This window comes from Haliotis rufescens, unplaced genomic scaffold (genome assembly GCF_023055435.1).
Source record: "Haliotis rufescens isolate VD_foot unplaced genomic scaffold, xgHalRufe1.0.p SCAF_23, whole genome shotgun sequence".
Classification (NCBI taxonomy): Eukaryota; Metazoa; Mollusca; class Gastropoda; order Lepetellida; family Haliotidae; genus Haliotis; species Haliotis rufescens.
The window spans coordinates 6,966,230-6,981,197 of NW_025963924.1; the positions used below are offsets into that span (position 1 = coordinate 6,966,230).

The 14,968-nt window shown below is 43.2% G+C and overlaps 1 protein-coding gene across 2 annotated transcripts in view; it reads right to left on the reverse strand.

Moving 5' to 3' along the window:
• Window positions 1–14,968, reverse strand: part of LOC124146535 (adhesion G protein-coupled receptor E1-like) — a 124,375-nt gene that overhangs the window by 63,073 nt on the left and 46,334 nt on the right. The window lies entirely within an intron of this gene.

Here is a 14,968-nt window from a genome sequence, read left to right on the forward strand (position 1 = left end):
AGAGAGAGAGAGAGAGAGCACGATAACCCGACACCGAGCATGAGAGAAAGGGAAAGAGATCTAGAGAAATAGACAAGAGAGACAAGTGTGTGTGTGAGAGAGAGAAATAGAGGGAGAGAGCGAGAGATACAGAGAGCTCAATCAAACCTAACGCTAAACATATGAGAGAGAGAGAGAGAGAGAGAGAGAGAGAGAGAGAGCATGACAGCCTAACAACTAACACTTAATAATATGATCATTAGAGAGAGTGACAGAAAGACACAGAGAGAGGGAGAGGGACAGCACGATAACCTAACTCTGAGCATGAAAGAGTGAGAGAGAAAGACACATAGAGAGAGGAAGAGAGATACAGAGAGCACAATAAAACCTAAGGCTGAAAGAGAGAGAGAGACAGAGACAGAGAGAGAGAGAGAGAGAGCATGATAGCCTAACAACTAACACTTATGAGCATTAGAGAGTGAGACAGAAAGACACAGAGAGAGAGGGAGAGAGGGAGAGAACACGCATGGGAGAGAGTGATAGACAGAGCGAGACAGAGACAGAAAGACACAGAGAGAGAACACGCATGGGAGAGAGTGATAGAGCGAGAGAGAGAGGCGGGGGCGTAAAGCATTGGGCGTGGCAGTGTTTAAGATCTGTGTTATGCTACTGGAAGCCACACGGTTGTATTTAAATCCAATTCATACTGATAACGGCTTCCACTTGACAGTCAATCTACACGTTGAAATAACAATGTCAGGAGTGTCTCATGTGAGGTGTGACGTCCACCTGAAGACAGTGCCGTCCATGACGCACCGAGGTGCTCCTCAGTATTGACTAGCCAGCAGGAAGGACGGAGGGGCAACGCTGTAATTTATTATCACATATAAAGGTAAGGCATATACTGTAACGTTTTCTCAAGCACTTCTTTCAACGTTTCTGCTTAAGATTTTCATCCATGCATGTTTACATAATCCATTAATCAGTAAGGATCTATGATGTGCCAAGTACTTACGACTTACGACGTAGGATGGCGAGTTGGTGGAACATTAAACATCAGTTGGATGTTATAAAAATTAAAATGAGTTATCCCCCAACGCGTTTATGAAAACCATACGTATTCCCCAATTAGTGTTTACGATAATGTTGTTTACGTCGGTGTATGTAAACACAGATAGAACCTCTTAGTGGAACACCAATCAATGTTCATCCATCCATCTTAATGACATTACGTACATGTAGATACTTGTGACTGAGGCAAGTGCGTGCAAGACACTGCCTCATGAAAGGGTTGACCCGACATGACCCCACGTGCAAGGACTGAACTGGTCAACACTGACCAATCCCTGCAGGCCTTTCTGTGATTGATGTCAGTGGTCAGTAAATCAACAAGGCACGTGGACGTTATGTAAGCTACACTGCTGAGATAATGACGCTATGGAGGGAAAGACGATGATGGTTGGTTGGTTTGTTGTTTTACGCCGCACTCAGAAATATTCCAGTTATATGACGGCGGTCTGTAAATAATCGAATCCAGTGATTGATGTCATGAGCATCGATATCCACGCAAAGACGATGATGATGATGATGATGATAATGGTGATGATGATGGTAGTGATCGTGAACATAGTTGGTGGTTATTGTATGATTATATCACGTAAGATCATATTATTACATACTACTAGTACTGCTGCTGCTGCTTATACTACTACTACTACTACTACTACTACTACTACTACTACTACTACTACTACTACTGTTGCTTTTGCTACTGCTACTGCTGGTACTACTACTACTACTACTACTACTACTTCTAGTACTGCTGCTACAACAGCTACTGGTACTACTACTTCTACTACTACTACTACTACTACTACTACTGCCACTACTACCACTACTGCTACTTCCACTAGTATTACTGCCATTGCTGCTACCACTGCTACTGGTACTACTTCTACTACTACTGCTGCTGCTACTGCCACTGCTACTTCTATTTCTGCTACTTCCACTACTACTACTGCTACTGCTGCTACGACTGCTACCACTGATACTGGTACTACTACTACTACTACCACTGCTACTGCTGCTGCCTCTGCTAGTACTACTGCTACTACTTCTACTACTACTACTTCTACCACTGCTACTGCTTCTACCACTGATACTGGTACTACTACTACTACTACTACTACTACTACTACTACTTCTACCACTGCTACTGCTGCTGCCTCTGCTACTACTACTGCTACTACATCCAGCTAATGACATTCATTGTCAAGTAGAAAAGCTCATTTATCCGTTTACATAGTAAAACAAATGTTATGCATAACTCCATAAAACTTAAATTGTGTCACAAGGCATTAATCACTCACACGTAGAGAACGTTAAGACGCTAACACGTTTTATCCAGGTAAACACGCTGATCTGGGCCGGTAGACCTTAACGGGAAAGCTTTGATCTACCGCTGATTAAACTTACCTGTCGGCCGACCAGGACATCGGCACACAACGGCTACGTCGTGAACGACTTCCAGGCAGGCCGCGTCATCCTTGTTTTGATTACAAACTAATACGGTGACCGCGAGGTCGCCGATGTTTGAAAGTTAACGACTGTTTCGTAAATATTTGATTGTCTAATATTGTTATAGTGAATAAATGCTGTGACTCGATTACTGCGTGGAACAGCCGATGAAGTTGTATGAACAAGACGTTGATGACGTTTAGGATGTTCATGACAGCGTTCCTAAGTCTGTTATGATAGTAAACAAAAAAACCGTTAGCCCTCAACCCATGGCTCCTGTTTTTTTTGTATCAACATTGCTCATCCCAGTTATTTACTGGCGTTATTAATGCCCGCGTTCGATTTCCAAACCTTGGACGACCCTGTGAACGCGCGTTGACCGAGGAATGACAGAAGTTAACTTGGGCTGACCACTGTTTTAACATGTTAACTGATTGACGTCATGATTCAGTTGACCAGAGCTGCCTTTGTTTATTCAACACCTGGGGGTGTATATAAACTGCCGGACAAAAGAAAGTATACACCCATGTTTGATGGTGGCTAAAAAACAACATCAAGAAACAACGGGCATCATAGATGGGTTTTGGGCCTTAAGTTTGCAGTGTTTCAGCGACTGTTTCCAGCCTTGAAACGTTATTCTAACGCTTGTCATTTTTAGTAAAATCCAATTTTCATATGTATACTTTCTTTTGCCCCGCAGTTTAGGTATTCTGATGTTCGTATGGGAAATATAACTTTCGATTTTTGATATTAATACTTTAGAATCAATAACGAAACCGTGATGCTGAGTCTGCATCCTTGTGTGTTCTGATCGTTATATAGGACTTTTTTTTATTGTTTTACATGGATTGAGATTGCTTGCATTGAAATGGTCAATAGCCGCTATCTCCAGCTATACATTGAAGTACTTGTTTACCAATCATAGTTTTGTTTTATCATATTGATACATAAGGCTATAGTGTCTCTCCTGACAGGCATTTGACATTATGTCTTAGGCTGTTTAGGTGATCAATTTCACACAGTCCTTAGATTTCCTTGATAAAGACTGGTTAACTGGTTACCAGAAATGTGGTAACCTCAGTTGACTCAGATTTAATAATCAAACGCACATTGGCTTAAAACGCAGAAAGTCATACTACGAAAATATATAATACCTACCAAAATGATTGTACTCCTTTTAAGATATTTGTTACTAATTAAAGTGCTCAAACGTTTTAAATGAAAGGTCAAGCACAATTGTTATGCTGAACCTTAATTCAGGCTGCTACTCTACTAGTTCACTTGTTGTCTACTCTGACGTCCGCGTCTTTTTAAGACGCGGACGTCAGAGTAGACAGCAAGTGAACTAATCAGTTTAGTAATCGACCAATGAAAACGCACGCAGCTTTAGTCGTTTCTTTATTGACGCTTGGGATATTAAACCAAGTCACGTGGCTTTCGCCACATTCACGGGATAAGTATGTTAATATAAGTTAAGTGTATATTAACACGGAGGATATGCAGACACGGAAATAAAAAGCTTTCAAAATAATCACATATACAAGTGAAGCTGGCATTTGTGTCCTAATATGGTAATAAATGTCCATTTAGAATACAAACAGGGTAAACAGTCCATGATTATTCATCGAGGAGTAACGGTTATAAGAAATAGGGCACAATAGGAGCGAATAAAGCCGCGTGGTAGTTATAAGTATTGATTGTCTTGCTACCATGTCATTGTGCACATAGCTGTGATAATGGGCTAGCAATATTTCTCATATAAACCCCATAAACGAAGTTTGCATTAATACCGCTTTGAATAACCGCTTTTCAGATATTATGTAAACTTTGTTTTCTATTGTACCAAGAACATTTTAAGCTTTAGAATCAATATCTTCTCTTTGATGTCCCAGAGAACAGAAATGTCCTCTAATATTTGAAGTCGAAATTTGAACTCGGCGGAATAAAGTGCTTCAAAGATTTCGTATCAAAATAAATCAATTCTACAGGGAATTGTGTGATATAATAAACGCATCGCCGTGGTAGGATTTAAGTGAGAATTAGTTCGGTCAAGTGCGGACTAGATCCTTAATGCTGATATAACGGGATATTAGTCATTACCGTTAACTATCAGTAACGACATCGTTGACACATGTTTCTGATTACCCCCTGTTATCATGTCAAAGGGGTGATATTCAATTATACGAATGTGATTGACTAACATTATTAAGCCCTGATTAGATCTAATCATACTGCCTTGTCCAGCAATGGCGGCTCTTCTCTGACGGAATTTCTGCTTGAGATGGCATATTAATGTTCAAGAATTACTACACATAATGTTGAATTATATTTTTTCGACCGTGAAAAAAGGAATATCGTACTCATTTTTTTAGTGTAGTTGAGCATACTTCCTAATTAATTTATTTATAGTTTTACGGCAGTATGTAAGCAGGGCTGGATCCCCCGAGATGTGCTGGGAGCGATGAGACAGTGTGTGGAGCTGTGTCCCAAGGACGCGAGGAAACACTGTGCAGAGCTGCGTCCAAAGGACTTTGCAAGCTCCTTCCCAGCGCGTGACACCTTCGTTACACTCTCGGTAACATCGCTGCCACCAGTGCGGGCGCGGCCATTACAAGAATCTTGAAATTTGCCCTCTAACCCCATATTAGTAACGTTTATACTTTTGTTTATGTCTTTGAGAATGCCATCATATTTCATTTTGAAAAGGTTTACGACTGACCATGTTTTCCAGATGAATTTACTTTGTTGTTTTAATAATCAGACTGGTTCGAGATTGCAGACTAACGGAAAATAAACCAACTTCTCCCTTACATTCTTACTATATCAATTAAAGATGATACTTTTAATGAAATAGAAATTCAAATTGACAAACAAAGAAAGTAATTCATCAGCGGTAAGCGTATTCGGCGTCACGACAGTCGTCACTTGTTTGTAAACATGACGGTCATTCGGTTGCGAGTTCAACCCCAATCATGGTTGGGGCCACCTATCACAGTGGGGAGTTTTGACTGGTGGCAACGATAATATAGAGAGCTCCCCGAACGGACTATCGCTGTGAGGAGCTTGAGGACTTTGAGGAAACACTGTGTAGAGCTGTGTCCAAAACCACTGCAAGGGAGGCGGATATAAGACTCAACTATTGTTTTGTTCACGTTTTGTTGGACAACCTGCTGTGAGGTTAGGCTGGAAGCATCCATGAACGGGATATGGATTACACTTGACACTTTATTGAGGCCACATTTTCTTAACACACAATACTAATGGAGTATATGTTAAGTGATCACAATCACTCGGTATATTTTAATATTTTCTCTCATTTTAACCCTCCCCTCTCACCCTCTCTCTCTCTCTCTCTTCACTATCTTAGTCTCTCCCTCCCCTCTCTCTTCACTATATCTCTCTCCCCCACCTGTCTCTCCTCCATTTTCTCTCCACTATCCCTGTCTCACCCCTCTCTCTCTACACTATCTCTCTCTCACTCTCTCGCCCCCCTCCCCCTCACTCACTAACTCACTCACTCACGGCGGCGTAAAACAACAAAAAATTCTGACGGTTCCCTTTGCAATCTTGGGTAGTGCATCTCCAATAAACCACCTTCTGCCTTTCTCGTTCCGATTCCATCCATAAAACACATAAATATCTGTTACCTCGGGACGTTGGAAGACATTTGTAGTCTAGCTGTCTAGAATATGATGCACACAAGACTTCGGTGAGCGCATGTTTAGGTAAGGTGACCGAATTTCATTAAGCATGTCAGTGAAGCGCGGGTCAGTTTTACACACCTCCTCTCAATCATAATTCCTAAAATAAACACAAGCTTAATCAACAAGAAATTTCAAAGTGCACCGCGATTCGCGTTTCTGCGAATACCTAACACTAAAAAGTCCCCTTCGGCTGGACTGCATGTGTTTTCATGCAAATTGTGTGTGGCTGGTGCCTCGGATAGAGCAGGACACGCTTACCCATTTCACGAACACCTGAAGTTGTCACTGATCCTCGGTGATCAATTCATATACCTAGCGTTACGTTTAGAGTTTGATTGGTGTGATTGTATGTTCGTGCGTGCGTGCGGGGCGTACGGGCGCTTGACAGCTCCATCATATAAGTTACGAATACAGGCAATTTAAGCACACGCATGGTTAACCACGTGACTAAGACCGTTGTATTTCTTCATGTCTATTTATATTTGACCTATGCGACTACAACGAAGCAAGTGTTAATGTCCCTATGTGTTATAAGACTATACACTTTGAATCATATATTTTCAACCTATAAATAAGCGTATGACGCGGGGAATGTTTTGGCCAATGCAACCCGTGCAGATCTGGAGAATTGGTCTTCAGCAACCCATGTCGTAAGAGGCAACTATGCTTGTCGTAAGAGGCGGCTAACGGGATCGGGTGGTCAGGCTCGCTGACTTGGTTGATGCATATCATCGTATCCCAATTGCGTGGATCGATGCTCATGCTATCAATCACCGGATTGTCTGGTCCAGACTTCATTATTTACAGACCGCCGTCACATAGCTAGAATATTGCTGAGTGCGGCGTTAAAGAACAAAGAAATATGGCCAATGCTGTTTTTATATTGTGTATGAGGTGTACTTCTGCCACTTAAGTGGAAACATGATACTTAAATCCCGGGTCGTACGTAGTGCTGTGGGTGAGTATACAACGATCGTACATCAATACATCAATACATCACGTATACATTTCAGCCAAGTCAACCGCCAGGACGTGACCGGAATATATCAGCGCCATACAGGGGGCAGCGGGCAATCCCTTGCTGTGTTGTAATCAATTACGTTTCCAGAAAAAAACTGATTTGCACCAGAAAAAAGTCCCACTGGGAATAAACATAAGTTGGTTACTGCGATAAATGGGTTTCCTACAGAAACAAATGTCATAACGGATGGAGATGAGGCTGCAGAGGGTGCACCTTCAGAAGAAATAAATACAGTTTTTTTTAAGTCTATGTTTTAAAAAACCCACAACAACTGTCGAGCAAAAGAAAGAATATACCCCTGTGGCTAAAAAGGAAACAAACAAAAAATGTTTTTTCTAGTGTGATTTATTTGATGCGGATAATATAGTTGTGTTTTGGACCTTAAGCTTGCAGCGTTTCGGCGACTGTTTTCAGTCTAGAAACGTTTTGATTACAGTTTTTTATAGGTCAAAATTCAATTTTCAGATGCATACTTTCTTTTCCTTGGTGGTTTTTATGACAACATTTTACGTACCAATATATAATACGTAACAGCCAATCACAGGTACAGGTAGGCCAAACAAACGCATCTAGCCAACTCTAGCCAGACGCATGTACAGAACTGACTAAACACGGATACAGATAAAAAACTATAATTATTTTACCGATGGTATTGCTTACCCTAAAGGTTGTGAAGCGAAATGGGTCTTAACGTCGCGTTCACGATTATTTCATTCACATAGCGATGTGTGTGTGTGTGTGTGTGTGTGTGTGTGTGTGTGTGTGTGTGTGTGTGTGTGTGTGTGTGTGTGTGTGTGTGTGTGTGTGTGTGTGTGTGTGTGTGTGAGTGACTGCTTGTACCAGTCCGGACTGATGCCGGTTTGTTTCGTGACAGCTCAGAGATACAATGCCGAAATTTAACACGGATACATTTAATAATAACCCCGAGCTGGTCAGTCCGTGTTTTGTCCCCTCAATGCCCAGGGCCTGGCAGGGTGACAAGTATCATCTTTTAACGTATCTTGGTATGACCCGACCAGGGGATCGAACCATCGACCTTCCGCTCTCCAGATAGACGCTCTATCCACTGGACCGCGGAGACCACCCTTAATTATAAACATCCGTTGTTTGGGGCATGTGGTCTAAGTATGTTCATTCCCGTTGTTTTATCCACTGCGTACATGATATGTTACAATTACACTAGACGCAAATGATATATTTTACACATTATCCCGCGAAGATCCGGGTTAGCATAGGTCTTCAGCAACCCATACTTGCCGTAAAAGGCGACTAACGCGATCGGGTGGTCAGGCTCGCTGATTTGTATGATGCATGTCATCGAATCCCAATTGCATAGCTCGATACTCATGATGTCAGTCACTGGATTGTCTGGTCCAGATGCGATTATTTCCAGACCGCCGTCATATAGCTGGAATATTTCTGAGTGCGGCGTTAAACAAGAAACAAACAACAACATAATATATTTCGGACGGTTCCTTTGCAATCTTGGGTAGTGCATCTTCAATAAACCACCTTCTGCCTTTCTCGTTCCGATTCCATACATAAAACATATAAATATCTGCTACCTCGGGACGTGGGAAGACATTTGTAGTCTAACTGTGCATTTGCCATCTCGAATATGACGCACACAAGACTTCGGTGAGCGCATGTTTAGGTAAGGTGAACGAATTTCATTAATCACGCCAGTGAAGCGCGGGTCAGTTTTACACACCTCCTCTCAATCATAATTCCTAAAATAGACACAAGCTAAATCAACAAGAAACTTGTGCACCGTGATTCGCGTTTGTGCGAATACCGAACACTTAAAAGTCCCCTTCGAGCGAATTAACCGCCAAGGCTCATGAGGACACAACTTACTGGTACCCCTCTTTAGCTGATTAATTTATACAAATATTCTTCAGTATAACAAGCTACCCTTATAACCACTTTGGACCCGTCAACATCCGGGTTAGAATAGGTCTTCTTACCGTTAGAGGCGACTATGCTTGTCGTGAAAGGCGACTAACGGGATCGGGTGGTCAGGCTCGCTGACTTGATTGATGCATATCATCGTATCCCAATTGCGTGGATCGATGCTCATGATATCAGTCACTGGATTGTCTGGTCCAGATTCGATTATTTACAGTATGTCGTCATATAGCTGTAATATTGCTGCATGAGGCGTTAACCAAAACAACAACAACAACAACAACAACGGCAATATAACCACTTTGTTTATATGTCGATGTAAACAGTAATATCTACGTCAGATTGATATAGATGCAGGAAGGCCTCGCGGTCAAAAATATAATTTGATAATATGACAAAATTACATCAAGACAAATATATTTAGTCGCATAATAATGATAGCTTTATTAACCTACTTATAAAGGTTAGTTATATTCATGAACGACATTGATTGACCCCGGCTCCAACTGTTCTGTCTCCTATGCATCGTGTATAATATGTTTGACAGTTGGCGGAGTCTAGAGCCCGTCACTCTCACTGATTAATGGTGCCCCTGTTCCGAGTTCCTGGGTCGAGTGATGGAGATCCTATTGAGTTATATAATGTCAGCATCACCAATAATTACAGTTCGTGAATACTTCTATGTAACATTATCTTAACAGTTACTTCGGTGCACGTTTTAATCTTCATTATTCAGGTCGATCCCGAACATTTCAGAGACGATTTAATCAATTACCACAGAGCTCATTGTACTGTATAGGAGTAGGTTTGCCTTTTTCTTTAATGTTTATCTGATCGCAACCAAAATGGTGAACATAACGTTCAACGTAACTAACGGCCCATTTTTTTTAAAGTAACTCGCATATAACATGACCAATTGTTTCTTATGTCATAGGCTACAAAACCGATTGTTGGTGTCACGCATCGTGGCAGTACTCACATACACATTCGCTCTCATTCATCTCCTCATTCATCCACTCACTCACTCACTCATCCATTTATTCATTCACTCAGCCACTCACCCATCGACTCATTCACTCACTCGTCAACTCATCCACTCATTCATCCATATCTTCATTCACTCACTCTCTCACCCATTCACTCACTCACTCATTCATTTACTCACCCATTCACTCACTTCATTCACTCACTCATTAACTCATCCACTTATCCACCCATTCATCCATATTTTCACTCACTCACTCATCAACTCATCCACTCACCCACCCATTCATTCATCATATTTAACTCGCTCACTCACTCATCCATTTATTCATTCACTCACCCAATCACGCACTCACCCACCCTCTTATCCACTCATTCACGCATTCCTCTATTCATTCACTCACGCACTCACCCACCCTCTTTTTCACTCATTCACTCTCATCCACTCATTCTTCCACTCATTTGGGGCGGTCGGGTAGCCTAGTGGTTAAAGCGTTCGCTCGTCACGCCGAAGACCCGAGTTCGATTCCCGACATGGGTACAATGTGTGAAGCCCATCTCGGGTGTCCCCCGCCGTGATATTGCTGGAATATTGCTGAAAGCGGCATAAAACCATACTCACTCACCCACTCCACTCATTCAGGCACACGCCCAACCACCCACTTCAGCACAATGCCACACATTAATTACCTATACGGCCACAACAATGTGTGAGGTTATAACATCACTTGGGACACACAGTCGGCAGATTTGTCATGAACATCTTAACACCTACCTTAGATACCGCGGTATCCAAGAATCATTAACCTGATGCTATCTCCAGAGGCCATCCCTAGATGACTCTGAACATGGACTTAATTCTCAAACAATGTAGACCTAACACCCGTCACCGCAGTGAGCCTTCCCTGAGCCCCGGATGTTGATCTGGAGCCATACATCAGCTGAAAGTGATACACGCCAAAACACAAGGGGCAATGTTTGAGAATTATTCAGATAGCGGTTCCTCCTCTTATTGTCTGTGCAGAGAATTCGGGTTGACAGTTGCGGTATATCATTACGTGCTTAACGTTTGTCTGTATGCCCTAGCCAGGGCTGTGATAAAACACAGGCAGGCCGTGGTATGACCCCGACAATGATTTTTTAATACTTCCACACTTGGGAATGTGCAGAGTCGTGAAGGATCTGCTCGTTTGACCGAGCGAGTGTGTGTAAGTGAGTGAGTATGGTTTTACGCTGCTTTTAGCATTATTCCAGCAATTATATCACGGCGGGGGACACCAGAAATGGGCTTCACACATTGTACCCATGTCGGGAATCGAACCCGGGTCTTCGGCGTGACGAGCAAACGCTTTAACAACTAGGCTACCCGACGGCCCGAGTGTTAGCGTGAATGCTGTTTTACGCTGCAGTTACCAACATTCCAGCTATATCATGGAGGCTTGTAAATAAGCCTGAACAATACGAACTGGTGGTTGATATTATGAACATCGCCCTTCGCCGAGTGCGATGACACGCCAAGTCACAAGGTTTTTTCATCTCGATCCATTTTATCTGGCTCTTGTATCAAACATAAGTTACTGGGGACCAGTTCTATCACAGAATACCTGCGAGATTGCATGAACGAAAGGAGGTGAACGCAATGTCAACGTTAACGGAATTTCAATAAGGTCTACTTGAAGGAAAATGGTGTTTTCAAGTGAGTTGGGTTTGCACAGTATTCCAGTTATATCACGGCGTGTCAGCTTGATGTGGGGGAGGGGCGGTCGGGTAGCCTAGAGGTTAAAGCGTTCGCTCGTCGCGCCGAAGACCCGGGTTCGATTCCCAATGTGTGAAGCCCATTTGTGGTGTCCCCCGCCGTGATATTGCTGGAATATTGCTAAAAGCGGCGTAAAACCTCACTCACTCACCTAATGTGGGAGGAAAGCCTGAATTGATGCAGGTCTTAGACGTTTAGCACTTGGGGAAATCCACGAGCTTTGGAAACATAATCAGGAAGAACCGGAATTTGTAATTTTTGCTCTTAGGTGTGGCCCTGTTTTGATTCCCAGTGTGTTCAATTTGTGATATTAATATTTGTGGGTCACGATGGCATAATTATAAAAAAAAACATCGTAAACACCAACGCACCCACGCACCCAACCACACCCACGCACCCAACCACACCCACGCACCAAACCACACTCACGCACCCAACCACACCCACGCACCAAACCACACCCACTCACTCGACACAGTGGGGATATAGTGGGGCACCTGTGTACATGGAGAGTGGTGAAAAATGACCATTTCAGGTTACCATGTCAGTAAAAGGAAAATTTCATATCGACCTGTAACACTTTATCGTAGACCACCTTACAGTCCTCTAGAGACCGCTTCCGAGATATGGTGGATAGAGCGTCTGCACGGAGAGCGGAAGGTCGGTGGTTCGATCGCCGGCCGCGCCATACCAAAAAACACTTTAAAAGATGGTACTTGTTATTACCCTGCCTGGGGCTTGGAACTAAGAGGGTAGAACAAGGACTGGTAGGCTCGGAGTCAGTATGCTGTGTCTGAGTGGGTTATTCATGTTAAACTTCGGCATATTATCTTTGTGGGCGAGCACTAAAAAACCGACATTAGTCCGGACTAGTACAAGCAGTCACACACACACACACACGCACGCACGCACGCACACGCACACACGCACGCACGCACACACACACACGACCACACACACACACGCACGCACGCACGCACGCGCGCATGCATACATATTAAGCTTAATATGAAAAATGCTAAATATAAAAATGTTGCTGTCAAGGAGTCCCGCAGCCTGGGATGGGGATGGGGATGGGGATGGGGATGGGGACGGAATGAGGGTAATTGTTTTCTGGTATATATGCACTAAGATCTTTAAGAGAAACTAAGTTAGAGATGACAAGAGGATGGGAATATGTTGCATGGGGTGCGGGGAATGGAGGTGATTGTTGTAGAAAATATTCTCAAGGTTCTGTAGGAGAGACTACATACAGGTTCACAAGTTCTATGCAGTTGCAAAGCGCACTGACACCATCAGGTCGAAGTGTTACAAGACTCACTGGTTAATCCCACATACAAGGAACGCTCTTCAGGATCCCGGTATAATTGACCCTAATGATGTAATTGATACACTATTCTTGTAAACGTAGGAGACTAATAAAAACCTCATTCATCATCAGCTGCACAGCAGAGGCTGAGGATAAGTAAAGCTGAACAGCCAAGGGACCGGCTGTAACAGATATATCAGAGTACCAGGGTGGTCAGATCTCACATACAGCGAGTTTGGCTAAACTGTACTTGGAACAATACAGCGAGAACATGTTATTCCTGACGATAGCCCTCTAACACACTTTCTGAGAGAGAGAGAGAGGGAGAGAGAGAGAGAGAGAGAGAGAGAGAGAGAGAGAGACAGACACAGAGAGAGAGAGAGACAGACAGACAGAGACAGGGGAGAAAGAGAGAGCCAGACAGAGACCGGGAGTGGGAGATAGTGGAGAGAGAGAGGGGTGAGACAGAGAGACACGGAGAGAGACAGGGGAGAAAGAGAGAGACAGGGAGTGGGAGATAGTGGAGAGAGAGAGAGAGGGGGTGAGACAGAGAGAGACAGAGAGAGAGAGAGAGAGAGAGAGAGAGCAATACAGCGAAAACCTGTTATTCCAGACGATAGCCCTCTAACACACTTTCTGAGACAGAGAGATAAGGGGTGAGAGAAAGGGAGAGGGGATGAGAGATAGTGGAGAGAGAGTGACGTTGCCAGTAGTCGGTTATTCCAGATGATAGCAGATGATAGAGAGAGAGAGAGAGAGAGAGAGAGAGACGGCGAGAGATTGGGGAGAGAGAGACAGGGGGAGTGAGAGAGAGACAGGGAGAGTGATTAAGGGTGAGAGGGAGGGAGAGGGGATGAGAGACAGAGATGTTGCCAGTGATCGGTTTCATGGGGTTTCCTGATTAACAGGGTTTCCTCGAAGTTTAGTAACACCACAGTGTGTCAGCTTCATGCGGGAGAAAAGCCCAAACCCGTAGAAATTACCGCTTGAGACCAACGAGCGAGGCATGGTGATGACTCACAGGGTTCACGGTCAGAACTAATCTTGGATTCGAACTCACGATCAATCGACCTTCGTACAGCTTAGGGCTTGTGTGCGGGGATGGGGTGACCAATAGCGGGCACAGACGCGGCCCGGGACACGGGCATAAGTCGAACGTGAATCGCTGTTTGTGGAGGGCTTGAAACGCTCAAGCAATGGCGACATGTTATCTCATATTGATTACGAATAAAATCCGCACTAACAGTGGATGAAATCAGCTTTACATTACCGTTGTTTCGCCAAATAAACTTCTACAAAAATAACCTTTGAAACTAGCCTGATTTGAAGTGCATGTAAACGCTGGCACTTGTAATAACCTGATTCAGGCCCGCAATTGAACTTGACTAATGTCATGGTGTAATAATGTGTGCAGCGTGTGCAAGGGGAGGCTTCAGGTATAATTGACTTAGTGGATTCACAGGCGTTTTGTGGTCATCAAAGTGCCATTAATACAACCCTTCATGACGAGGTTCTCAACATCTGACGGCTAACGGGAATAAATAGATTAATATTTAAAAAAAATAAAAAATGTTATGACAAAGAAAACAGGGACAGAAATGCTACCTATAGAATAAGCTGCCGGGAAAAATATGCACACACCCAAGTTTGATGGTTGCTAAAAATGAAACAAACAAGAAATGGTTATTCAGTGATGATGTGTTTGATTAAGTATCGAAGTTGTGTTTTGGGCCTTTGCAGTTTTTCGGCGACTGTTGTAAGCCTAGTAATGGTTTGATTACGCTTTTTGG